The sequence below is a fragment of the Lagenorhynchus albirostris genome, chromosome 8 (genome assembly GCF_949774975.1).
Source record: "Lagenorhynchus albirostris chromosome 8, mLagAlb1.1, whole genome shotgun sequence".
NCBI lineage: Eukaryota > Metazoa > Chordata > Mammalia > Artiodactyla > Delphinidae > Lagenorhynchus > Lagenorhynchus albirostris.
This window is the reverse complement of record NC_083102.1, coordinates 47,229,548-47,257,152: the sequence shown is the minus strand read 5'-3', so window position 1 is coordinate 47,257,152 and position 27,605 is coordinate 47,229,548. Positions and strand designations below refer to the sequence as shown.

At 40.7% G+C, this 27,605-nt stretch overlaps 1 protein-coding gene and 1 pseudogene across 1 annotated transcript in view; one reads left to right on the top strand and one right to left on the bottom strand.

The window, feature by feature from the left end:
• Positions 1-27,605, top strand: part of CREB5 (cAMP responsive element binding protein 5) — a 409,537-nt gene that overhangs the window by 193,292 nt on the left and 188,640 nt on the right. The window lies entirely within an intron of this gene.
• LOC132524935 (small ribosomal subunit protein uS5-like) lies at positions 9,971-26,349 on the bottom strand (annotated as a pseudogene).

Below are 27,605 nucleotides of genomic sequence, written 5' to 3'. Positions count from 1 at the left end.
GCTAACCTCAAAAAATTACATACTATATGTTTCCATTAATGTAACATTCTTGATATGACAGAATTATAGAGATGGAGAGCCGACTAGTAGTTGCCAAGAGTTAGGGTTGGTGGAGGGGCTGGAAGTAGCTATAAAGAGGTATTGTGAGTAATCCTTCTGGTGATGGAATAGTCTGTATCTTGACTGTGGTGGTGACCACACAAATCTACATATATGTTAAATTTTAGAGAACTAAACACATACACACAATGAGTGCCTATAAAACTGGTGAAATAAACTCTGTGGATTGTATCAGTGTCAGTATCTTGATTTGATGTTGCATTATAACTATGAAAGATGTTACCTTTGGAGGAAACTGAGTGAAGAGTACGAAGGACCTCCCTGTGCAATTTTATACAACCTATTGTGAATCTATAAGTATTCCTCCCCCCCCAGATTGAAAAATCAAAGATATGTTTAATTTCTAATTTGATTTTAAGTTAGTTGATTTCCACAATCCTACCCTGACAAGACAAGGTTCTCCCCTTTCAGGCACCCATGATAATCACTGAAAAGATCGACCGACTGACTGCTTTTTGAATGTGAGCATCTTAGGGTCAACAACTGCATACTACCCCGAAATTCATAAATTCACTGGATTCCATGGCTACCAGATGAAGATTCAATGACAGAAACCTTTATGTGCGATTAGGTGAACTCTAAAAAGCATGAAGAACGACTTGTCCACAGCCTTTAAGAACTTAGCCAGTACGACCCCAAATGTTTTGTTTTGATCACAGCCTATCTGTTGAGGTCTTCTGATCACATTGAAAGAGGAATTGGGCAGTCACTGATCTGAATCCTTGTTCCATGTAGTACCAGCTCCCTTATCACTATCCCTGTAACCTTTCTATCTCAACCAGATGGCAAAACAGGGAGGAGAGGCTGCAGTAGACTGTTCAGAACTGGGGCGCCCCAACCAGGGGGAAGTTGTCTCAAAGAAGGTCTTTGTTGCCTATGGCCACCACTGAACAGTGACTACAATCTGAATGTGTGTGACATCCTGCTGTGGGAGTTTGTATTTAGCTTGTAGATCTTCCAGGGAGTGTGATGTTTTTGAGGAATAATAACTGATTTGTCTGGGCCCTTTTCTGCCCATATTTTGAATTTAGATTTTTTTTTTTCCATTCCAGTTTAAACCTGGTAAGCTTACTGAACATGCTGCTTTCTGCCCCTATGTTTTAGTTAGTTGGTTAGTCAGTGAGTTAGCTGGTAAGTTACAGCCAGTTGTGCTTTTAGTTTAGAAAACAGAGTGTGGAAGATTTTGCTGTAGATTTAGGGCGTCTTTAGGTAATTTGTAAATGTGCATTGTTGATGTAAGAAGGAATGTGTCCTCAGGAGATCTGTGGCCAGAGCTGGATTGTTTCACAAATTTAAGGGTAGTGCTGACATAGGAATATGTATAGCATACAGTATTTAGAGAGATGGTATGCATAAAAGAGTGGTAATCCTCTGCATTTGTGTGACGCTTAAAAAGTTTTCAAACCAGATCACATGCATCTTTTTGTAATCTCACTCCAGGTAGAGCAGGAATGTGGGACAATTTCCAACTACATTTTTTTTTTAAACAAATAAAGAACCAAAGGAGACTAGAAGGGCCATGACTTATTCAAGGTCCCTACTACAGGAAGCGGGGAATCAAAGACGAGTTATAAAATTTTTTTTTTTTTTTTTTTTGTGGTACGCGGGCCTCTCACTGTTGTGGCCTCTCCCGTTGCGGAGCACAGGCTCCGGACGTGCAGGCTCAGCGGCCATGGCTCACGGGCCTAGCTGCTCTGCTGCATGTGGGATCTTCCCAGACCGGGGCACGAACCTGTGTCCCCTGCATCCGCAGGCGGACTCTTAACCACTGCGCCACCAGGGAAGCCCGAATTATAAAATTTTTATTTTGGTGCTCTTTTCCCTGGAACCCACTGCCTCTACACACACCCTTGATACCAAAGAACTATGACAAATTCTATTTCTCCTTTACATTGGCTTTAGATATTGGAAAGAATCTATGTTTATGGTGAGATCTGGGTTTATTTTCTGCCATCAGAGACTCACATGGGTGAGAGATTGACCTTGAGGAATGTCAGTGAAAGGATCATTTTAATGGCCATTGATCTTTTGAATATATAGTTAACAGAGTTTATAAACCCTTTTTTCCCTTATAGAACTAGATAATGTAAGACAAGACTGCCTACTAAGTAGTGCCTGATGTTGACTTACTATTCAGAAGAATTAAAACTTTTTTTGTTTGAATATTCATTCTATTTTAGTGGTTTGATTAACCTTCTTATTGGTCAGATAATCTGTCTGATGAAGGAAGTATTGCTCTTTCTAGGGCAAGAATCCGACATAATTTCTCACTAAATGATAAAATAATAAATATTAAATAAGTAATAAAATAATAAAATAGTCATGAGCACAGCCCTCTCTAATTCTTCTCAGTATACATCATCTTAGTTGTCTCCTGTTTTTGCCTTAGTTTTTTTCATCTATTACAATACCATAGATTAAAATAATCTTATCATTGGGATCAAAATTGTTTCAGTTGAAGTAGAAAGGTTCTTAATGACAAACACTACTCTTAAATAAATCATTTTAACTAATTTATTCTTTTGCTTTATTTCAAAAAAAATTATGTAAGTTGATTTATTGCTTGCATTATACCCCAGAGCCCTGGAAGAATTAATATTTTCTCTTCCAATCATTATGTGACAGCAGCTTGAGGACAAATAGAACCCAGGAGCTGATGTTTACGTAAAGACTTAGGACACAGAACAGTTTATGCCTTTTCTTATTTGAAAAAGTTGAGTCACACAGGAAGGTCTTAGAGGACATCAGGAAACAGAGTAGCCTAATAATTTTGATAATTAGGATTCTTCTGACACTGGGATGGCTTATATAGAGCGTATCAGGTCCATAGACAACTGTATGTCTCACACAACCAAAAATATCCTTGCTTGGTCCTAACAAGAAGAAGAAAGTATTCGTGTTTGGTGTTAAGTGGTGGTAAGTGAAAACTTCTAATTTATAAACCCAGGAAAATTCTACTTTAGGTGAGAAGAATAGCAGTAGGTTCAGAAATAAGTAATCCACAATTGCTTTGTACTTTAGTATTTTCCCAAATTCTTCTAGATATTGCGAGAAAACCCATCTCTTTCTTCTCTCTCTGATGTCATCGTCAAGCACTTATCTTGCATCTGTTTGGTCAAAGACCTAACACTTTAAGGCGTGTGTGGGAAAGAGTATGGGAAGGGTCTTCTTTTCTATGTTTAGCCTTCATGCTTGGAATCCCCTTATTCCAAAAATATCTTCTTGGGGAAACCCAAACAATGTGCTAAAATTAATACCCCAAAAGGAAATGAACTGGAGTTGACCTTTGCAACTTCCCACTCCTTGTTTCCTGCTATTCTAGTGACTTTCTCAAAAATGGCACTTGTCCATCCCTGGTCTGGTTATCAGAGTTGAAGCTGATTTCCTGACCATGAGATGCAGGAGTGAGGGGCACAGCACTTTGAGCAAAATGGTAGGTTTGGCAAGTCAAGATTAGAGATGACAGACACAAAAGAATGCATTTGTTATGATTCTGTTTCCATGAAATGCTAGAATAGGCAAAATGCCCTGTAGGAACAGAGAGCATGTTAGTGGTGGCCCAGGAGGGGACCGGCAGCAAAAGGACATGAGAGAAATTTTGGGGTGACAAAACTGTCTTGTGTCTTGATTATGTTGGTGGTGACACAGGTGTAGACACTTGCCAATACTCAATGACTTTCCACATGAAATGGATAAATTTTATCATACATAATTTATATCTCAATAAAGTTGATTAAAAAAATTGTGATTAGAATACAATTTGAAAATCATTACTGCCATCTCCTTGCTTGTCCTTTAATCTTGTCTTCAGGACAGAGGAAATGACAATATTTGGGGACAGTATTTTGATAGCAAGCACCACTGTTTATGTTTTATAAGATTAAAATGTCCATGTAATACCACTGAAAGATAATTTATCTCATGGAGCAGGATTGTTCTGCTTAATTTGAGACATTGACATTCTGTTCTTCAAATTATCCTATGCCTGCGGGTAGAAATACTCGTTTGACTTAAAAATATTTACATATTAATTTCATTGCTTCCCTGCTAAGAGTGTGAATAATCACCCAACGAGTTACTCCCATGTCTTCTTGATTCAAATCACACACCTTTTTTACAAAAAAAATTTATTTATTTATTTATTTTTGGCTGTGTTGGGTCTTCGTTTCTGTGCGAGGGCTTTCTCTAGTTGCGGCGAGCGGGGGCCACTCTTCATTGCGGTGCGCAGGCCTCTCACTGTCGCGGCCTCTCCCGTTGCGGAGCACAGGCTCCAGATGCGCAGGCTTAGTAGTTGTGGCTCACAGGCCTAGTTGCTCCGCGGCATGTGGGACCTTCCCGGGCCAGGGATCGAACCCATGTCCCCTGCATTGGCAGGTGGATTCTCAACCACCACGCCACCAGGGAAGCCCTGAAATCTCACACCTTTGTATGGCTTTCCTGGCAGATACCTTTGGTGTCCCTGCCCAGCTTTGGTATGAGAACAGCCACTCACCCCGGAAAAGAATCCTCAGCAAGCAGAAATGGCTCATATTCACTTGCCCTCTGCTTCCTGATTACAAAATGTTCCTAATCAGAACTGGCTCCTGTTAAGCCTTTGCAATCTTTGTTAGATGCAGCATGGCATTTCCTTCTCTGTATATGCTCTTTTCTTTTTAATTGTCTCAGGAATACCATCTTACGTTATACATGTAAGGTCGTCAGAAATAAATAAGAGATTTATCTGCTGACAAATATAATGATCCCTTTGAGAAACTAGATTGTGGTTACTATAGTTAGGCTTTGGAGGCAAATATAAAAGTTGTGATTTTCCGATTATTTTGCAGGACTCATTTCAAAGAGATTCTAGGTGAATGGCAACCCTTTAACTAGTATTTAAAATGTGAACTTTGAAAAGATATACGTACCCCCATATTCATTGCAACACTATTTACAAGAGCCAAGACATGGAGCCAACCTAATTGTCCATCAACAGATGAATGGGTAAAGAAGATGTGGCGTGTGTATATATATATATACATATACATACACAGTTGAGTTCTGAACAACATGGGTTTGAACTGCATGGGTCCACTCATACACAGGTTGTTTTTGATAGTAAATACTACTGTACTACATGATCCACACTTGGTTGAATCCACGGATGCAGAACCTTGGGTATGAAGGAACCATGGATACGGAGGGCCAACTAAAAGTTATAGCAGATTTCCGACTGCATAGAGGGTCAATGCCCCCAACTCCCACGTTGTTTCAGAGTCGACTGTACCATGGAGTATTATTCAGCCATAACAAAGAAGGAAATCCTGCCTTTTGTAACAACATGGATAGACTTAAAACACTAACCCAGAGATACAGAGAATGGACTGGTGGTGGCCAGAGGTGAGGGGAGGGGTTGGGGAGGGGAGGGGAGCACATGAGTGAAGGTGGTCAAAAAATACCCCAAATGTATATGTATTGGAGGTGGAGGATAAAACTACCCCAGAAATGTGTAAAAAGTGGGACCTCATGACTGAATGTAAGAGGAAATAAGGAGAAGAAAGAGAAGAAGAGAAGAAAAACGAAAGAAAGACATACATAATATGTCCTCTGAGTGGGAGCAAAACAGTGTGTACGTACATGTGCTGGGGGCATGTGAGGCCTTCCAGGGACTGGAAAGTGTAAATTCATCTGGCGCATTCGTTGCCAGGAGGACCCAATCCATAATAACAGACTGCCTGCCATATGAGAAAATCGTACCATATTTCAGCTGCTGCCTAATGGATCTGTAAAACCTTAAACCAGGTGGCTCTCTGAGTTTTAATGAAGTACACAACTCTGTGTTAGTTATGGGACCAAACTCTGGAAGTATGATGCATTGGAAGGGAAGTGGTTTTATGCTTTCTTCTTTGTTAAAACGAAATGATAAAGACCACTGACTTACCCAAAGGAAGACCAGTGCCCATAGATTTTTTTTTTTTTATCATGTGCATACTTGAAAAGATTTTCTCCTAACAAAATAAAAGAGGCAGACTTGGGATTTGGCTTGCTTTTAGAGCTCACAGCAGTACAGTTAAACTGAATTTCTCTTCCTCCCTCTGGCTTCCTTTGTTTTTCTCCAGACTTAGCGCTTTGAAACAAACACTGAACAGTACGGGACATGGTATTTCCTGGGTAATGTCATTGACTGTGAGCTTTGTTTATTAAGCATGACATTAGGGCACTGAGAGATCTTATATGGCTTCCTCTTGTACCATACAGATTACACACACACACACACACACACACACACACACACACACAGGCTCCTTTTGCCCTTCATTTTGGTTGTCTTTCCTCACTCTTTAGGAGAAAGCAGGGCAAGGAGTGTTTTCCCCCTTATGTGTGTTCACAGGTTTCATACTTTTCCATTTTCTTTTCTCTTTTCTTTCAGTTGTGATTTTTTTTAGTAGCAGAGGGGTGGGGGAGGTCGAGGAGTGTAGGTGGAAGGATAGGACTTTAGCAGTAAAATGCCAGAAAGACCCTTTTGGCAGTAACATAAGAAATTATGTTTTATTATGTTTTAAAACATGAATGGGGGGAGGGAAATGTTAAAGGGGAAATACTATGTAATTGAAGCTGCTAACTAGTCTATGGTCAGAGCCAGGCAGAATTTGGTTGGCAAGGGCGCTGCTCTAAGATGTCATTTGATATCAATCCCAGTCTCCCTGCCTCCCTGGCCCCTGTCTTTCCTCCTTCCCCACAGTACATGAGCAGGTTAAAATCCAGGATGTAAGGACTCATATCATTGACCTAAAACTGTTTTAGAAAATCAGATTCCATTGTTCACTCCTTCAGAAGTCATTACTGCTTTTCTTAAAACAGGTCTCTGAAATTCCTGAGGGCATGGGGCAACTTGATGGTTGACATGTGTTGATACATGAGTAATCTTTAGGTCAATAAAGGTTAATGATAGGGACTGGTTGGTTATATGTAAGTTTAAGTATTGCCTGGCTCAAATATGAGAAGAATAGGGTCTCTACATTTCTTCTTAAATTATCTTAATTTAAAAGAGAAGATTTTTTAATTATTGGCATAAAAATTGATCAGTTGTAATTATTCATCTGTGTTCATTCATAATCTGTGACCTACTTGTATATCATGCTATCTCTGTGGTTATAATAGGAAAGTCAAATAACTCCTCCTGGAGCTTACCATTTAAAGCAAGATGTCAGAGGCGTAACTTTATTTTTAGATATTTATTTTGTTAACATCTTCATTGGAGTATAATTGCTTCACAATGGTATGTTAGTTTCTGCTGTATAACAAAGTGAATCAGCTATACATATACATATATCCCCATATCTCCTCCCTCTTGCGTCTCCCTCCCACAGAGGTGTAAATTTAAATAGCCATGCAGATACATCCTTCTACAAAGTTAGACCTGAGGTAGTTACGCAACCATGATCAGCAGGAAGCAGTGATAATTTGAATTAGTACAGTAGTTCTTGAGTAGGAGGTTGTGTGTTTACCTTTTGAGAAATGTGTGCTTTTCTGACTCGTACATTTTAGACATAGCTTTCTTTTAGGTCCTAGGTCTATGGGACAGTTTGTCCTTTGCTTTGAAGCCATTTGTGCTGGACTGCCTATAGTTTCCATCTTGATGAATTTCTAGGCCCTGAGCTCACCTGCTCCTAGGCTCCTTAGCTCTGGGAGCACATTTTTTGCAGAATTTGCTCTAGGATGGTGGTTGAGTCCAAAGTGCTTTTTCTATCCTTTACATGGCATATGGCATGGGCTTATGCACCCAAAGAGCCTGGGTACCATCGTTACATTTGAGTGCCCATTTAGAATATTTGTTGAATGAGTGCAGTGCCTGGGAAGGATAGGAAATATTGAGCTATCCCTTTGCCTAATGAAAAAGGTAGTTTTTATTTTTATTTATTTGTTTTAAAAGGTAGTTTTTAAGTAGAATAATCCTCTTATGTGGATTTTGATTTTGATTTGATTTTGTCTTTAGGCTAGAGAGAGCTGTATGGAAGGATTTTTTCTTTCCTCCTGCCATGACTCTGTGCAATGAGCTGGTTTTCTCCTTTTGTTTCAGATCTGTCAGGGACCAAGGCCACCTGGTTGAGTTGGAAACACTAGGGTGTGTGGTCTTCACTGGGTCTCCTGCAGTCGGCAGTAGCGTTGGCTGAGTGGGAAGGCTTCATGCTCGTTGTGGTCAGAGCCCACAGCTTTTGAACCCAGCCTGGTGACTGGGCTCTGCCACCAGTGCCGGGGAGGGAGGTGGCAGAGAGATGAGCGTGTGGGGTCAGAGCGGGCAGGAGGAAAAATCGGCTAATGGACCATCGATCACCCAAGGTTACCGTCGTGAGGGGGACCTTGGGGGGGCCCGGAATCTGTGCCCTAGTGTCAGATAATGTTGATTCAAGGGGCCAAAGCTTAATATTGTTCTCAACCAAGAGTTGGAAGCTCTCCAAGGGCGTCTTCGAGGGCCTTTGTCGTTTTCCTTTTCTTGAGCAGCTTCTCCCTCACTGGCCTCCCAAGCGTTGCAACTCAGGCCGTCAGGTCTTCAGTTCTGTCCTTTCAGGCGCTGGAGTCCATCTTTTCTGGTACATGTTTAAAGGCTGTAGCAGTGTCTGCCGTTTATTCATCTTGGGCTTCTTTCTGTGTCCCACTCTGCCAGCTGGGTGAACGGGGGAGCTGGCAGCAAGGGAAGGGACCAGAGGGAAGGTGGTGAAAGGCCTGCTCAGAGGTATCTGGCTTTGGTTTTTCCAGAGTTTGATAGCATTCGGCTTAGTGACCACAATTCAATTATAAGCACCACACAGCCATCCTGAGTGACTATATTCTTGCCAAAAACTGCTGTGTAAAGGCGGCTGCATTTTTGTTATCCTTGCCTGATGGATTTTTAAGTATATTACCCACATACATTCACACAAAGGGGAATATTTACTACCTAAACAGGGGGACCTGAATCCCGCAGGCTAAATAAACCCAAATGAAAACACAAGAACTGCATTTACGGGCCTCCCAAAGATAAGAATTCAACCTTTATAAAGGTTCCTTCAAATGAAAAATGGATGGTAGAGCTGCTAATGGCCCAGTAACCTAGGAATGTAAAACTCTTCCCTAATGTGCAAGGCCCTCGGATCTGTTCCAGCTTCTCGGGATAGAGGATTTTCACCCCAGGCTTCCGCACGGGTCTGGGCCTAGAAGGTCCCGTTGTGGCCTTCAAGATTTTACGACCACCTTGGAGGACAGACCATCTTGGCAGTTTTTGTGTTGCCTCTGTTTTGTGTGCGTGTGCGTGTGTGTGTGTGTGTGTGTGTGTGTGTGTGTGTGTGTAAAAGAGAGAGAGAGAGAGCTTCCTGTGTGTGTCAGTCTATGGGGAGAGAGGCAAGGGCCAAGGTAGGGGAGAGCGTGTTTATCTCCAGCTTTTTCCAGTTAGAATTTGGTTGAGGTGGGAGACTGAAGGGAACTTAGTCTTCTGAAACAGTGGGAGATGCAAGTCTTCTTCTTAAGCTTGGAGGAAGAGTTAGGAAGCTAAGAATTTACCTAGTAGAATCACTCCTGCATGTGTTTCTCTGCAGAAATAGGTTATCCATTAGGGCAAATGTGAGGCAATAGATCTCGCCCAGCACGTTCTCAGACTTCTGGTGGTATGGAGTGTCTCTGAATCTCGCTACCAGTAAATCCTGCCACTATATTAAGGACAAGTCACAACATGCAGGTGACTTCATGTCTCTGTTGTAAATCATTTGAATATTATTTTAAAATAAATATGGTGGGTGGGGAAAGGGGTTAATTACAAAGGGGGTGAGGGAATTTTTTGAGGCGATGGAACTCTTCTATATCTTGGTTGTGGTAGTAGTTACATGACCCTATGCATTTGTCAAATTTCATAGAACTGCAATATTAAAAAGGGTGAATTTTACCATCTGTAAATTGTAACTCAACAAACCTGACCTCCCTTAAATTACAGATGAATAAATAAATAATGAATGAATGAATATTTCTTTCACTTGTCTCGTTGCTGCTTTGCCAGCCAACCAACCCTTTAGACGATGCCTCCTTTTCAAAGGAAGGACACCACGTGGTCAGCTCCAGCCTATGAGCTCATGATGCCAGTAAGGCTGTTCCAGAAAAACCAAAGATGGTGTGCATTTCCTTCTGGGGCAGATGACCTAATCCTCCAGGTAGCAGTGCCCTTGTATGGTTAGCACAGGTAGGGAAATACTTAGCTTCATGCTGACTCACCAGGTAAAGAATCATCTCTCTGAATGAGTCAGAATCACAAATGTGTTCTGCACAGTCTCATGTGTCTTGCACTGTGAAAGACTCAAAGCACCAATGAGGGCAGACGCTTGCAGGTCTCACTGGCCCTATATGGATAACATCCGCAATCTGCAGCTCCCCCATTTCCTGGCATGGTCCTGTTGAATTCAAGCCCTCTAGCTCAGTCAATCACATACCCAGTTAGGTACAGGAGAAACTAATTTAAATTTATGCTCTACTAATGTTGTTTATTCAGTTCTAGGTAAGCCTAATAATTGTAGAATAAAATGTTTCAGCGTTAAGTATATTTCTGGACGTATTTCTGGAAAGGAGGTGTGTGCGTGTGTGTGTGTGTGTGTGTGTGCGTGTGTGTGTGTGTGTGTAAGGATCCAGAATTAAAACAGGTTCGGGTAATGTAAAATACCACAGAAAGTAGGGGTTTCCAAGGAAAACATGGGGAAACGCTGTAGGAGAATCTAATGTATGCTATAGCTTTTAAAAGGAAACATTAATAGTGAAACATGCCCTCAAAGGGCAAGTCAGTAATAAATTTCGTGTCAGAAATTACCTGTCAGTAGGATTATGTTAAATAATGTTGAATTGTTATTAGTTGGAAGGGAAAGAGGAGAGTAACTTTCTCAAAAGTGTTCAAAGAGTGTCATGTTTCACACACAAATCCCATTATTGTTTAACAGGACTTTTGTGCTTAACCCTTCTCCAAGATGTATTGAAAATTTTGACCATTTTAGTTCATTCTCCAAATACAGTCATTAAAGAAAAGAAGCCAAAGTTTCTATGCAGGAATTTGGAAGTACCCAGAGGACTAGCGTATCTGATTAGACATCCATTGTAGAGTGTCCTGATTGATAAATGTATGCCTGCTTGCTGGAACCACAAAGAAAAATATCTTCACTTCTTTGCCTCAGCAAAGCAGTAATGAAATAGTGGCGGCCTCACCATTTCAACATTTTGCTTGTTTTGGCCAAATAACTAAAAATGTATTTTCCCCTTGAAGAAAGTCTCATTGCAAATGTGTGAATTTTTAAGGTTCACTGCAATATATTTGGTCTGAAACTGAGTCCGCTCATTGAGCCGGGGCCCAGAACCCCACCCTAGATTCAAAGAAGTTGGAGACTACTGGGAACAGAGTGGGAAACACAGCTGAGGCTTAAATGTGAGCTAACACATTGTCACTGGGCTTTTTACAAGGGCTGCTTATGACTCATAGGTGTCAAATCATCAAGCCATTACTCCTAGAATAAAAGATCACTTCAACTTGATGTGAACGGAATGAAGGGTGATTGCTCCATTGGATTTGGGTTTTTGAAGGACAAAGTTAGAGGTAAGCTTTGGGATCCCTCCATGTACTTTGATTTGACCCCTTGATTACTGATCATTACCTACCTTGGGTCCCTTTTGGAAACTGTCATACTTGATGACATATTTGACTTCATGACATTCACACAAGATCTTGCCAGTGAGTGACTGCCTGACTGCATTAGGCATTTGTGGAAATCTTTATTTCTTCAGGTCAGCAAATCTCAATATTTGTAAATTACCCCAGGAGTAATTTACACATGGCCTTGGAGTGGCTTAGAGTCATAGATAAACTTTCCAATGTGTAAGCCACTGCATCCTTTGGGGGCAACTTAGAATCCGGGGAGGCTTCTTGCGAGCCTGGAGCGTTCTGATCTGCTTCAGGAATGCTGTCTTGAGGGTGAGTACCCTGGCCATTTCAAAGCTTGCTCAGATGGCAGTCATTTGTGCTAGCCATTTGGGATTTAATCTTGCAGTTATGGAAAGATCTTTTAATTACATTGCAAAATATATAATTTCATAATGTCCTGTTATGATTAGTTACAACATACAGAGGCTAGGCTGCTGCTGTCACTCATAATATACTTGGTGAGACCAAGACCAAGTCAGTGAGACCATGCCTTTTACGTGAGATACCACGCTCACCACCAGCAGGTTTGCTGTCCTGGTCTAGTCTTGCTTCAATTGAAAAGGGTTGGATACTCTTGTTGTCACTTCGGAGAGATTCCTCATGCTCCAGTCATAATGAGGGACACCTGCATTTCCAAAAGCTTCTTACCTTCATGTGAAATCCCTTCCTGGCTTTCAGCATTTTTTTTAAACTATTAAGCGAAACTATCTTATGTTATAATTGTGAACAAAACTTCTTAAATATTTTAATCATAGAAATTTCAAATATTATGTAAGTACAAAGATCAGGATAATGACCCAGCATGAACCTACCACCCAACTTAAACAATTATCAGCTCACAACTGGTCATGGTTCATCCGTGTCTCTACCCACTTCCAGCCTCTCCCAAGGTTATTTGAAGCATATCCCAGATATCTAGCATTTTATCCATAAGTATATCAGCATGTAAGTATGAAAGATAAGTATTCTTTAAAGAAAAGTAACCATGATACCATATTTTCACCTAAGAAGTTACCCATAGTTTCTTAATATTTTAAAATATCCTTCAAATTTCCTTGTTTGTTTCATAGGATCTTGGCCCTTTATTTTTTTAAATTAATTAATTCACTTTATATTTCTTATATAAAACTGCTACAGTGGTGGCCATAGATGGAGCCTGGGCTCTCTACAGGGAGACTCTGGTGTGAGTCTGTAGGAGATGTCTCTGGATTCCTGATAGGGAGACTTGGTGAACACGGTCTCTTTTCAGAGGTCAGGGTGAGAGAGCTGTAAGTCTTGGAGATGGCATCATAGTTGCCCAGGTTGGCAGTGCAGCCCCGAGGATGACAAAGTGTGACAGTCATCCATACTGGCCATCAGCAGAAACTTCTTAAGTGCAGAGGCCAAGATGATGCCAGTGCCTCTGGAGGTGGGAAGAGGCACTCAGCATGGAGGCTGGTGCCTTGCAGGGACAGTGTGGGACCTGCCTGTCTTCTTCTCCCAGTAGCATTGCCGCACGGGGACAATGGAGAGCTTGATGATGGCCCCTAGGATGACCCTGGCAACCTCCTTGGAGCACTTAATACTCAGACCGACATGGCCGTAGTAGTACCAGATGGCAACAGAACCTGGTCCACTGGCTAGTGTAGGTCTGCTTTTGCATGGACATAATCTTCAAAACCTCATCCTTGAGGCACATCCCCAGGAGAAAGTCAGTGATTTCAGATTCCTTGATGGGAAAGGAGAAGAGAGGAATCTCCTCCAGGGATTTGGTCTCCCTGTCCTTGATCAGGTGGCCCAGCTCGGCCTTGCTTCCTTGAACTCTGTGATGTGAGCTGGGCTGTTGCTGCAGCCAGGAGTACCCCAGGAGTACGGGTATACCTCTGCCATTTGGTGCTTTCCCAGATAAGTGCCCTTTATTTTAATCGGGACTGAAATAAGGTCTGTACGTTAAAATTGGTTGACATGTCTTCTTACACGCTTTTAAATCACAGATCTGTTTCCCCCCGCCTTTTTTTTGTTTTGCCTTGAAATTTATTTGTTGAAGAGTTTGTAGAGTTTTGTACAAAGTGAATATTGTTGATTCCATTTTCATGGTGTCAGTTTAACTAGTTCCTTTGTTTCTTGTATTTCTCATAAATCGGTAATTCGGGCTTTCTAGACTTCATTTAACATCAAGTTCAATTTTTTGGCAAGAGTACTTCATAGGCAATGTGGGATACTTCTGTCAGGAGGCACCAAAATCTGCTCGTCTCTCTTTGGGATGCTGGCAGTCATTGACAATCCTCACCTAGATCCATTACATCTTTGGGGATTGCAAAATGGTGAAGTATATTTCTATCATTCCTTCTTCACTTATTAGCTAGAATACTTCTGTAAGGAGGACCTACCTTCAACTATGTGACTACCTGGAAGTCCAGTTCAAAACTTCCTACAGTCTGTGGCTCATTTATTTTAATGTCAGAGAGATGTCCTTTTACCCAGTAAGTACCCAGAAACAACCCTTCACCAGTAAAAGGCTGTAGCATGCAGCAGGAAAAACCAAGCCAGGACCTCAGGAGTCGTGCCTCTACCTCTGAGATCTGTATGATGTTGAACAAGCTATGTAATTTCTTAGAGCTGGCAGGTTCCAGGCCCCTACCTACACTTCAACCAGAGAAGCAGTTTTTTCTTAATTTCGTTTGAACAAATCAAGCCATGACTTTCTAAAAAAATTTTATTTTATTGAAGTATAGTTGATTTACAATGTCATGTTAATTTCTGCTGTACAGCAAAGTGATTCAGATATATATATATATTATTTTTCATATTCTTTTCCATTATGGTTTATCACAGGATATTGAATGTAGTTCCCTGTGCTATACAGTAGGACATTGTTGTTTATCCATTCTACATATAATAGTTTGCATCTACTAACCCCAAATTCCCAGTCCATCCCTCCTCTAACCCCCCTTCCCTTTGGCAACCACAAGTTTGTTCTCTATGTCTGTGAGTCTGTTTCTGTTTCATAGATAAGTTCATTAGTGAGGCCATGGCTTTTAAAAATCGTATGTAGTCTATCACTAAGGTCTCTTTCAGCTAAGACATTTTATGATTTTCATTTAGGGTAAAAAATATATAAGTCCCCATCAGGATATTTAGGATCCAGTGACCATGAAGAGCTAAGTGTTATTTCTAAGAATGTGTTATTTCATTTATTCATCCATCAGTTCAGTAGTTCATTTATATTTTTATTCTTTAAACAAAGGTTTATGCTATCTAAGTCGCTATAAAGTCTGAAGCTTGGGAGTGGGCATTGTGGGCAATAACCTTTAGGGGATCTCCTGGGGGTACCATTCTTGAAGCCTCAGCCTGAAGTTCAGAGAGTTGAGGAAAGGATGCTGGAATTCTTGGAAGTCTTTATTGACATCATCCATGAGAATGATTCCATGTACTTGAGAACTGTACTTGGAATTTTACCCGTGGAAAGCCTCCACAGGGGAGCCAGTGTAGGGGATGCTTAATGATATCCCTGAGAGGGAAAAGCAATTCAGAAGAACATCTGAAGAACTCTCGTTAATCGTTTACATGACAGAGTTAATCTCAAATTGTAGAGGAAAAATACAATAAAACGATCCTACTTCGAAACTCCCTGTCCACCTGTCCCTCAGTTCTCTGTGCAGAGAACTCTCATCCGTACAACTAATGAGTGAGTACAGGTTAGGAGCACAAAATCCAGTTTTAGCACAGTCCCAGGTTCCAAATAGGAAATGTGGACTCTGCTTTCTCATTAGTGCGCCTGAAATTCCTCTCTGGCTATGTGTATTCAGAGTGGCTCAGGTCGAGGGGGTGAGTAGAAGGAGGAAAGCAGAAAACACAATTCCAAAATCCACCATTGGAATCACACTGGCTTGTGACAGAAGGAGCACAAAAATAAAGTCGACAGTTGTCACCTCTGAAATGAGGAGCAAATGGGGGCTTCGCTTCATCACAGTTTCACTCAGTACTTAGTCACAGAAGGTGCTGCCGCTTCCCTGGCACTTAATTTAATAATGGGAGCAGTTCCTGGCAGGAGATGTTATGAAACAACCTTAAGCCTAAGAGGGGGAAAAAAGAGCACTGCTTCATTTAATAAATTCGGAGCCTTTCTTGGAGGCCATGAAGTTCTCAGTTCAAGTTAATTATTGTCAACAAATATTTATTTATTCACTTGATGAATATTTATTGAGTGACTCTTTTGAGCAGCGTGCGGTGTAGGTGTCACCCTGACACAGAGATGACAAGAGGCAGTCCCTTATAAGCAAAAGGCAGAGACAGTTTGCACAACTCATTATGAAACTAGGCAAACTTTGATAGCTCTGCATGAAAGGGGTCCAAATGAAAGTTTTATGAGGACACGGTAGGAAGCAGTTAGTTCTAGGTGGAGACTGAGAGGCAGCCTAGTAAAGGAGATGGTATCGAAACTGTACTTGGAAAACTGGGTAGAACTGCACTGGGAGAAGCCAGCAGGCATTCAGGATGGAGCATCCACAGTGAACCAGGAAAGGGCGTGGGGAACAGCTGTCCCCACTTGGCATCCATGTCTTCCTAAAGACATTAGAGCTTGGAGTCTGTGTGTATGCCGCTGGGTGAGAGCATGGTGCTGTAGGAAAAGGAGGAGATTTTTTTTTATGTTTCCTTCATTTGTATCAACTGCATTCCTACCGATCTTGTCAGAAATCACATGTCATCTCAAACTCTGAAAAAATTCATTTCATTCTGTTTTTTTACCCTGCATCAACACATCTTCTTCTCTATCAGATGCAACTCTGATTTCAGGACTGGTGAAAGGACTCTAGGCTCCCCTGAGTAGCCACCCACAGTTAGCAGTTGTCCCACTTTTCAGGGCTCCACGCGGCCTGTGGCTTTGCTCAGGTTATCCTGCAGGACTGGTAGGACTCTCGGATTCTAGATCTATACACAGACACAGACACAGCCACATGCAGCTGGGCCAGGCCTCCCATCCCAGTGAGCAAAATCTCCATGAGCCTCCCCTGAGACATGGAAACTCACCAGGCCTTGGGTAAACACCCCGCCTTGCTAGACACTAACTTCAACCATTTGATTCCTGCCTAACAAGCTACCAGTGGGGTTAGGCTAGGGATCGTAATATAAATCACTTTCTTTCTCAGTTTGAGGAGAAAGGGTAAATTCCTTGCAATAGGAAGGCAGGTATAATTCAGGCATTGCAGCTTTCTCTTCAGCACAACAGCAGTTATTCTCTAGATGCACAGAGCATTTTATGATTTATAAGGAACTTTCAAAGGCTTAATATAATTTGATTCTTGTTACAGGTTTGTCATTATTCCCACTTGCTATGTAAAGAAATCGAGAGGCTCATTCATTAAGATAACAAAAATAATGGCTCTCATCAGGCACATTGCCAAGTCTTGTCCTAAGTACTTTTTACATTTAACTCATGGAAGCCCCTAAATTGTCCTGCAAGGTAGATGGTGGTTGTCCTCATTTTGCTACCAAAGGAAACAGGCATAGAGGGGTTATATAACTTGCTCGAAGGACCACAGCTAGCAAGTGGGAGAGGTGGGATTTGATCTCAGCCATCATTGTCCTGCAAGGTAAATGGTGGTTGTCCTCATTTTGCTGCCAAAGGAAACAGGCACAGAGGGGTTATATAACTTGCTCGAAGGACCACAGCTAGCAAGTGGGAGAGGTGGGATTTGATCTCAGCCATCATGGCTCCAAGGTTGCACTAGGTGGCCCATAGCCTGGTTCTGGAAGAGAATGGTTATCCAAGTCTACCACTCACCCAGCCAAGAGGATTCCTGGATATCCCAGGGAATGCTCCCCAACGGCAAATGTTTCTTCTGGACAAATGCCTTCTCTCTCTTTGGCCTACTCTAACTTGGGTAGATTTTTTTTTTGCTGTACGCGGGCCTTTCACTGTTGTGGTCTCTCCCGTTGCGGAGCACAGGCTCCAGACGCGCAGGTTCAGCGGCCATGGCTCACGGGCCCAGCTGCTCCGCGGCATGTGGGATCCTCCCGGACCGGGGCACGAACCCGCGTCCCCTGCATTGGCAGGCGGACTCTCAACCACTGTGCCACCAGGGAAGCCCACTTGGGTAGATTTTGAGAGAGCTATTAAGGAGAAAATTGTTTGGTGCCTGCTTATTTTTCCCTGTCATTGGACATTGAGATAGACACCATCCTTTTCAGTAAGGAAACCACACATCTAAACCTGCCTGTTTCTCCAGAATGACAATGTAGAAAACCTTGGGAAGGAGAAGGTGTTTCCATGTTTTGTAGGGAACAGAGGCTCATAGGGAAACAGCACTGGACACAGCACTAGAAAACCTGGATTGTGGTCATGGGCTAAAGGTGTGACCTTGGACTAGTGGTTGTACCTCTCTGAGCCTCAGCTGTATCAAATAGTAACTCTTTCTGCCTGTCTCATGTTAAAAAAAGATTACAAGAATTACTGTGAAACTGTAGCATACCATACAAACGTAGTGTGTTACTATTGTCCTTTACAGTTTCTAGCCAGTAGTTTTCTCCTCAAAGCATATCCTTGTACTTCAATGCAAGACTTTTTAAAAAATGAGATTTGAAAACAGTTTGTAAGCTTCTGCATAATTTAGGCGTTATTGTAATAAAATGGACTTGATTTAGTGAAGATTTTCAAAACAATAACTTTTAAGATGGTACAGTAATTCATCCCATATGGTTTGAACCAGGGATATATTTAATCTATATAGATAAGAGAAACAACTTTTGCAAGCTTCTCATAGATTCTTCTAGAAAATTCACAATAAGTCAAACTTTTAAGATTTGAAAATATTTTAGATTTGAAAAGATTTGCTTTCAAGGAAATTAAATCTTGACAAATGGGGCTTCCCTAGTGGCGCAGTGGTTGAGAGTCCGCCTGCCGATGCAGGGAACACGGGTTCGTGCCCCGGTCTGGGAAGATCCCACATGCCGCGGAGCAGCTGGGCCGGTGAGCCATGGCCGCTGAGCCTGCGCGTCTGGAGCCTGTGCTCCGCAACGGGAGAGGCCACAACAGTGAGAGGCCCGCCTACAGCAAAAAAAAAAAAAAAAATCTTGACAAATGGAAACAATATTGTGAGGTAGTGAAGAGTGTGGGGGCCTCAGAGAAAAGCAGAACTTATCTGTAATCAGAAGAGTTGGGCTTGAGTGCTGGTTCCACCACTTCCTGTCCTGAGACCTTAGGCAGATTATTGAGCTGCTCTTGGCCACAATTCCTCACCTGAAAAATGGGTACATAATTATAATTAACGATATAGGTGTTTATGAGGATTAAATGAAATAATGCAAGTGAGCATTTAGCATAGTAAATGCTCAAAAATTGTTAGCTTTTTCTGAAAAAAATTGCATATTATAGAATTCCCTTCTTTAAGCATGGATACACCATATTTTCTTTATCCATTTATCTGTCGATGGACATTTAGGTTGTTTCCACATCATGGCTATTGCTAACAATGCTGCAGTGAACATGGAGTGCTAAAATCTCTTTGAAATTTTGATTTCCATTCTTTTGAATAAATACTCAGCTGTGGAATTCCAGGATCATATGGTAGTTTTTTTTTTTTTTTGAACTTCTGTACTGTTTTCTTTTTAACATCTTTATTAGAGTATAATTGCTTTACAATGATCTGTTAGTTGCTGCTTTATAACAAAGTGAATCAGCTATGCATATACATATATCCCTATATCTCCTCCCTCTTGCGTCTCCCTCTCATCCTCCCTATCCCACCCCTCTAGGTGGTCACAAAGCACTGAGCTCATCTCCCTGTGCTATGCAGCTGCTTCCCACTAGCTATCTATTTTACATTTGGTAGTGTATACATGTCCATGCCACTCTCTCACTCCGTCCAAGCTTACCCTTCTCCCTCCCCGTGTCCTCAAGTCCATTCTCTACGTCAACATCTTTATTCCTGTCCTGCCCCTAGGTTCTTCAGAACCAATTCCTCTTTTTTTTTTTTTTTTTTAGATTCCATATATATGTGTTAGCATACGATATTTGTTTTTCTCTTTCTGACTTACCTCACTCTGTATAACAGACTCTAGGTCCATCCACCTCACTACATATAACTCAATTTCATTTCTTTTTATGGCTGAGTAATATTCCATTGTATATGTGTGCCACATCTTCTTTATCCATTCATCTGTCGATGGACACTTAGGTTGCGTCCATGTCCTGGCTATTGTAAATAGAGCTGCAAGGAACATTGTGGTACATGACTCTTTTTGAATTATGGTTTTCTCAGGGTATATGCCCAGTAGTGGGATTGCTGGATCGTATAGGAGTTCCATTTTTAGTTTTTTAAGGAACCTCCATACTGTTCTCCATAGTGGCTGTATCAATTACATTCCCACCAACAGTGCAAGAGGATTTCCTTTTCTCCACACCCTCTCCGGCATTTATTGTTTGTAGATTTTTTGATGATGGACATTCTGACTGGTGTGAGGTGATACCTCATTGTAGTTTTGATTTGCATTTCTCTAATGATTAGTGATGTTGAGCATCCTTTCATGTGTTTGTTGGCAATCTGTATATCTTCTTTGGAGAAATGTCTGTTTAGGTCTTCTGCCCATTTTTGGATTGGGTTGTTTGTCTTTTTGATATTGAGCTGCATGAGCTGCTTGTAAATTTTGGAGATTAATCCTTTGTCAGTTGCTTCATTTGCAAATATTTTCTCCCATTCTGAGGGCTGTCTTTTCATCTTGTTTATGGTTTCCTTTGCTGTGCAAAAGCTTTGAAGTTTCATTAGGTCCCATTTGTTTATTTTTGTTTTTAATTCCATTTCTTTAGGATGTGGGTCAAAAAGGATCTTGCTGTGATTTACGTCATAGAGTGTTCTGCCTATGTTTTCCTCTAAGAGTTTTATAGTGTCTGGCCTTACATTTAGGTCTTTAATCCATTTTGAGTTTATTTTTGTGGATGGTGTTAGGCAGTGTTCTAATTTCATTCTTTTCCATGTAGCTGTCCGGTTTTCCCAGCACCACTTATTGAAGAGGCTGTCTTTTCTCCATTGTATATTCTTGCCTCCTTTATCAAAAATAAGTTGACCATATGTGCGTGGGTTTATCTCTGGGCTTTCTAACCTGTTCCATTGATCTATGTTTCTGTTTTTGTGCCAGTACCATGCTGTCTTGATTACTGTAGCTTTGTAGTATGGTCTGAAGTCAGGGGGCCTGATTCCTCCAGCTCCGTTTTTCTTTCTCAAGATTGCTTTGGCTATTTGGGGTCTTTTGTGTTTCCATACAAATTGTGAAATTTTTTGTTCCAGTTCTGTGAAAAATGCCATTGGTAGTTTGATAGGGATTGCATTGAATCTGTAGATTGCTTTGGGTAGTACAGTCATTTTCACAATGTTGATTCTTCCAATCCAAGAACATGTTATATCTCTCCATCTATTTGTATCATCTTTAATTTCTTTCATCAATTTCTTAGAGTTTTCTGCATACAGGTCTTTTATCTCCTTAGGTAGGTTTATTCCTAGGTATTTTATTTATTAACTTTTTGTTACAATGGTAAATGGGAGTGTTTCCTTAATTTCACATTCAGATTTTTCATCATTAGTGTATAGGAATGCAAAAGATTTCTGTGCATTAATTTTGTATCCTGCTACTTTACCAATTCATTGATTAGTTCTAGTAGTTTTCTGGTAGCATCTTTAGGATTCTCTATGTATAGTATCATGTCATCTGCAAACAGTGACAGCTTTACTTCTTCTTTTCTGATTTGGATTACTTTTATTTCTTTTTCTTCTCTGATTGCTGTGGCTAAAACTTCCAAAACTCTGTTGAATAATAGTGGTGAGAGTGGACAACCTTGTCTTCTTCCTGATCTTAGTGGAAATGCTTTCAGTTTTTAACCACTGAGAACAATGTTGGCTGTAGGTTTGTCATATATGGCCTTTATTATGTTGAGGTAAGTGGAACTTCTGTACTGTTTTCTATCAAGCTGCACCATTCTATATTCCCACCAACAATGTGCAGGGTTTCCAACTTCTCCACAGCCGTGCCAACACTTGTCTTTGGTTTTTTTGATAATAGCTGCCATGACAGGTGTGAGGTGTTAATCTCATTGTGGTTCCGATTTGCATTTCCCTGATGATTAGTGAGTTATATTGAGCATTTTTTCACATACATGTTGGCCAAGAAGTTATTATGTTAAGTGAAATGAGCCAGTCACAGAAAGACAAATACAGCAGGATTCTGTTTATATGAGGTATCAAAAATAGTTGAATTTGTAGAATCAGAGAGTGGAATGGTGGTTGCCAGGGGCTCAGAGAAAGGAGAAGTAGGGGAGTTCCTAATCAACCAGCATGAAGTGTCAGTCAAGCCAGATGAGTAAGCTCTAGAGACCTGCTGTACAACATTGTACTAATAGTCAACAACAATGTATAATAAAGTGTAATAATAATAATACATAATAATGTGTAATAAAATGTAATAATATACTTAAAAATTTGTTAAGTGGTTATATCTTATGTTAAGTGTTCTTACAACAATAAAGTAAAATTTTAAAGTGAAAATGGCCCTGAAAATTGAGAAGGTCTGACCCTGATTCTAAATATAGGAAAAAATATGAATATGGCTATTTAGATCATCCTCACAGAACTGGTCATTTCTTAAAATTGTTATGGTATAAGCTTAATAATACGTTTTTGAATTAGATATAGCACTGGCTAGTGACTCTTCGATAATGCTTAAATAAGAGATTCATCAATACGGAATAATTGGATAGGAGGAAGAAAGGGTATTAACATGGTAAATTATTTTGCACAGATCTATTAATAACAGGACCCTGGTGCCTTACTAGGTAAGCACCCAGTCTTCTGACATCATTTCTAGAATAGGATGGTCTCACTAAACCCCAGATTTGGATCTCCAGGAAGCTTCCATCTTAAATTAAATCCTACTCAATAGTAAATAGATTTTGATTTAATATCCTTGAACTGATGAGTGTGCTTAGATTACTGTATGATTTAAACAGTAAATAAAAGTTGTCTCTATCAAACATATAGTTGGAACTGAATCAGTGAAAGACTTAGAATTAATAGATCAGTGGAGCAGTCAATGCCACGTCTCTGATTTAGTCTCTGTTATTGAGGTAGCAGAAATAGAAGGAACCTACTCTTTGGAAATGCCCAAAATCACTATGCCTGAACCCTTTATGCTAAGATTGTTGAGGTTTTTGTTTTGGAGCCATCTGATGAGAAAAGCTACCTTGGAGGGAATTCCTTTAATTTCTTCAATAACTAAATCCACTTGGAAGAGGTGGTTCCATTTATACCAAGTGTCTTAGTGAACAGTGCTACTAAAGAATTCTACTATTAAAGGGAACATTCTAGAGCCCACTTTTCCTATGAAATCACACCCACCAAGGTCATGTCTTGGTATCACCAGATCTTCACGCAGGCCTGGTACCTAATAAAGATCATTATTGTCTCCAGAAGGAATCTTCTTTAAGTGATGAAGGTGTTCATAGGGTAACAGTTTCTAACTACAATTTATATTTGGCATTATGGAGATACTAGGAACCATATATCCAGGAAATGCCTATACCATTCACTTTTCCATACCTGGCCCCCACAATAAGGCTCCCTCCTTATTGTCATCCAGAGCCATCATGGTGAAGAGGAAAGAGGCCACAGATTAACCTGCATTTAATAATATGCTTATCCAGCCAGCCACTTTAGAGTCAAGAGATGTCTGTGAAGATTGCTGTGTCCTCTGCTGTAGAAATGCCATTAACCAAAGAGACAATCAAATGAAAAAGAGAGAATTAAATGAAAATCTATGATCCAGTTACTATTGAAGATGAAGGAATGCTTGCTGGCATTAACATTTTACAAAACCAATGAGGAGTCCCTGAATTAATTTCACCTAAAGTCTAGTCCCAAATTTGGAATTGAAGGCTAATCGAAAAAGTTATATTAAATCTCTATTTCCAAAAGAATTTCAGAATGGTGTGGACATTTCCACATGCCTAATATGGCAACATCTCCTGAGGGCCCTCAGAACTGAGTGGCCTTGGAATTGTGCAGTGAGACTAGGGCAGCCCCTAGAGATGTCCTGACTAGGATTAGTCAGAAAGTCCAATCTAGTCTTGGCTGGCCCTGGAGATTCAGAGGGGTCACAGGGAATCCTGCATCTCTGGTAGAATAATGTTTGCCTTGTCAGGCAGTGTGTAAAAAACTGTTGGCACGCAGGGTTACTGAAAAATGCCGAGAGCCAGAAAGTTTGGGTTATGATAGTTATGAACAAAGGAAAGTATTTACAATATCCCCTTGCTCCAAAATAGATTTAAACACTATACAAACACAATGGAATGTGTACATTCATTTCTAAATGGGTCGTCTCCTACCCCCATGTTTAGGTCATAGCTATTTCTAGGCTTTCATGTGACAAGACCTTCACAGACCAAATTCAGTAGTGTCACTTCTGAACCAAGTGGCTGCATGCGCTGTGGTTTTCCCTTGTTTATTTTGTCTTGTTTTATTTTACACAGCTTGTATCACTAGCCTCCCAATCAAGGTCAGTAGATTGAATTCAACCCCATTCGTTTAAAAGACCGATAAATTCATGCCAGCACCATGATCTCACCCCCCTGAGTAGCAGAATGTGGCCGTGCTGTGCTGTGAAGTCAGCCTTCCAGACGCAAGTGTTCAGTGTGACCCTGAAACCACACCTGAAAGACAGGATGGTGTCGTCATACCAGCACGTGTTCTGACTTCAGCTTCATTTATTAAGGGCAACATGTATCCGGAGGTGAAAGAAAAACCTGAAATGGTTGATGTATTGTTATAATTGAGGAAGCGCCTGTAATCTAAATAAACGATGTCAATGGAGAAGACTCATCCAAATACCAGCATGGAATTTCCTAATACTTGCTGCCAATTTGCTATCGAGGAGATGGTTAGGAAGCCTCAGGTGGATGCTAACTGCACAAGGGCCAAAAAGGATCTTATTACCAGGGTGGAGGTCAGTGATGAACATTATGATATGAAGTCATATTCCTTGCAGTGCAGTTCTTTGCAGTGTGCGAGGTTGGAGATCTGTGTGCAGGCAATGTCGAATGTTTCCTGTGTGTGAAACTCAGGTGAGGAGAGTGGCAAGTTTCTCTTGTCACCAGGTGAATTCTTGTACACATACACACATTCGTTCTCTCTCTCTCTCTGTTTCTCTTTCTCTCTCTCTCACACACACACACACACACGCACACAACACCCCCTTCCTCCCTCCAATCATATATCCTCCTAAAGATCTTCATTACATCAGCCATGCAGGAAGGGAAAGAAAACCCTTACCAACTTGTAGTCATCACACTTTCCCCTAAGGCAGCTATTACAACACTATGAAGATGTACTCTAGCAATGAAGGGGCACCCAAAGAGGAGGGAGACTGCACCATCCTATATAACAGCTGGGGCTGAAGAGAGCAGAATTACAGCTGGCATTTCTTAAACTTGTATTATGTGTACTGAGTGTTTTATATACATTTTCTTAGTTAATCTTCACATCAATGTCTTGAGGTAGGGACTGTACTTATTTCCATTTTATAGATGAAGAAATTGAGGCTCAGAGATGTTAAATGACTTATTTATGGTCACACAAATCCACTCTAAACCACTGTACAATGCAAGCCAAAATACTCCCATCTGCTTCTTTATATGAGAATGTGTAGAATGACAACTTGTTGCTCTGCACCAAATACAGTCTCTACTTAGATATGTATGAATACGGATGGCTAATAATATGTTTGGGCCTGAGTGTGTCCAAGATTTCATAGATGGACACTTGCACACTCTTATACTGGTAACATTTCGTCCTGTTAACAAATGTTTTGACCTTGTGGTAGCCTCTGGTCATATTCTAATATTTTTAGCCAAAGTTATAATAAAAGAATCTTTCTGTTTCGAAATAGCCTTGCAGATCAAGCTCTGTACAATCCAAAATGCCACTTCTCTGTTTGGCGAGGGTTAAATGGTTGTCTCAGGCCAGTGTTTAGTTCACATTCTATAAATGGCTCTTACTCCTTGATCTGACTCACTGTATGTATTACAGCAAAGTCACTTACAGATCAATTTATTTTTAGAATCTTAAAGAAACAGATTCAACCGGGAGTGTTTGTCAGACCACAGGCTAATGTGAGGGAAAACATACCTTGGTGAGGAACTTTCTGTTTGACTCCTCTGCCCACAGCTCTCTGTTAGTGATAGGCCTTTGCATGTTGTCTTAAATGTTTTGAATTATTTAAATAGCAGAGTGGCAGAATTTTATGCCAACATCATACATAAGAGAGGAGTTTTTGTGGTGTGCAAGTGGGAGAGCCTTCTGCATTTTAAGTAAAATAATGTCAGGAAATAATCAGCACAATCTTCATAAAGAAGAGAAAGATTATATACCCGTCGCCTACCTTGCGGCTTTGTAATGGAAATTTTCTTTAAGATCAAAACCCAGGAATATGATAGGAACAGTGATGATAATGGTGATGATGATGGTGACGATGATGAGAGCGGTGATGATGATGGTGATGGTGATGACGATGATAACCACCGCCACCATTAGGAAAGATTCTGTATCCGTCCATTAAATAAATATGGCATGCTGCCCTCTACAGGTATTCAGTCTAAACCGGATAGTATCAAATTCATATAAATAGATGAAGCATTCTCAAACACACAGACCAATGTATAAATGCAAATTGAATATTGAAGCCGGTTAAATAAGTAAAACCTTTATACTCTACAGGTCTCATTTGTGTGAATTCTGAAGCCAAAGAAGGAGCAAGCATTTAGTAACATTTATTTTAAGTTTCTCTTCTGAACTTTTGAGTATGTATATTTGAGGCCAATGTCAGAAGCTGGGGAGACCAGCTGGGAGTTTGTGGACTAGTTTTCTGTTGACACTAGAAAAAGCTAATTGTTCTTTGGTTTGCCTAAGGCCTGTTGTTTATGGATAACAACAGGTGTTTAATGGACAATTAATAAATAACAACGGGTCTGGAAATCTCAAATTTGTTTGCTTTTCAAAAAGGTTGGATTTTATACCACATTCAACTAACATTTTTAGAAACGAAACTAACAGGCTTTGAAAAAAAAAAGAGGGTCCACCTGGCTCCTTCTTCACCCTTCTACTTCTGCCTTACCCCAGTCAATCATTGTTATTTTAGTATCTGGGTTGAACATTTTTCTCAATTTACTCTGTGCTCTTCCTTGCTGGGGATATGAACCAACAGAGGAAACACTGCTGGGGAAAGAGTCTTTAGAATTGATTTCTTGTACCCTCCTTCTACCCTTGAGTTTAGTTTACGTTAGTTCAGCTTGATCACTGAACTGTTCTTAATGTTATTCCTTCACTCTAAAAGGAAGGGCTGGTCAGTGGAACTGAGAATCCCCTAGTCCTAACTTGCTGGGATTTTGCCATATGGGCCAATGAGAGCATAAAGCAGTAGTGATGAGCACCAGCTTTAGAGAAATCCTGGGCTTGTGTCCAGCTCCCTCCACTTACCTGCTGGGTGACAGTGGGCAAGTTATAGAATGCCTCTGAGCCTCAGTTTCCCATCAGCAAAATGAGTACAATAGTATCTACCTCATAGAAGTTTTGGGAGGATTTTAAAACACACTACAAGATAAAGCATTTTATAAGTACCATCTTGTTTCATTCCCATGACTACCTTGTAAGGAAGAGACTACTATCTCCCCAACTTACAGAATGAAGAAATGAAGCTGAAGGAGGTTAAGCAAATGAATCCAAAGTTACAGGGCTGGTAGGTGTGGAGCTGGATTCAAGCCCAGGCTGAGGCCATGCTTTTGACCTCT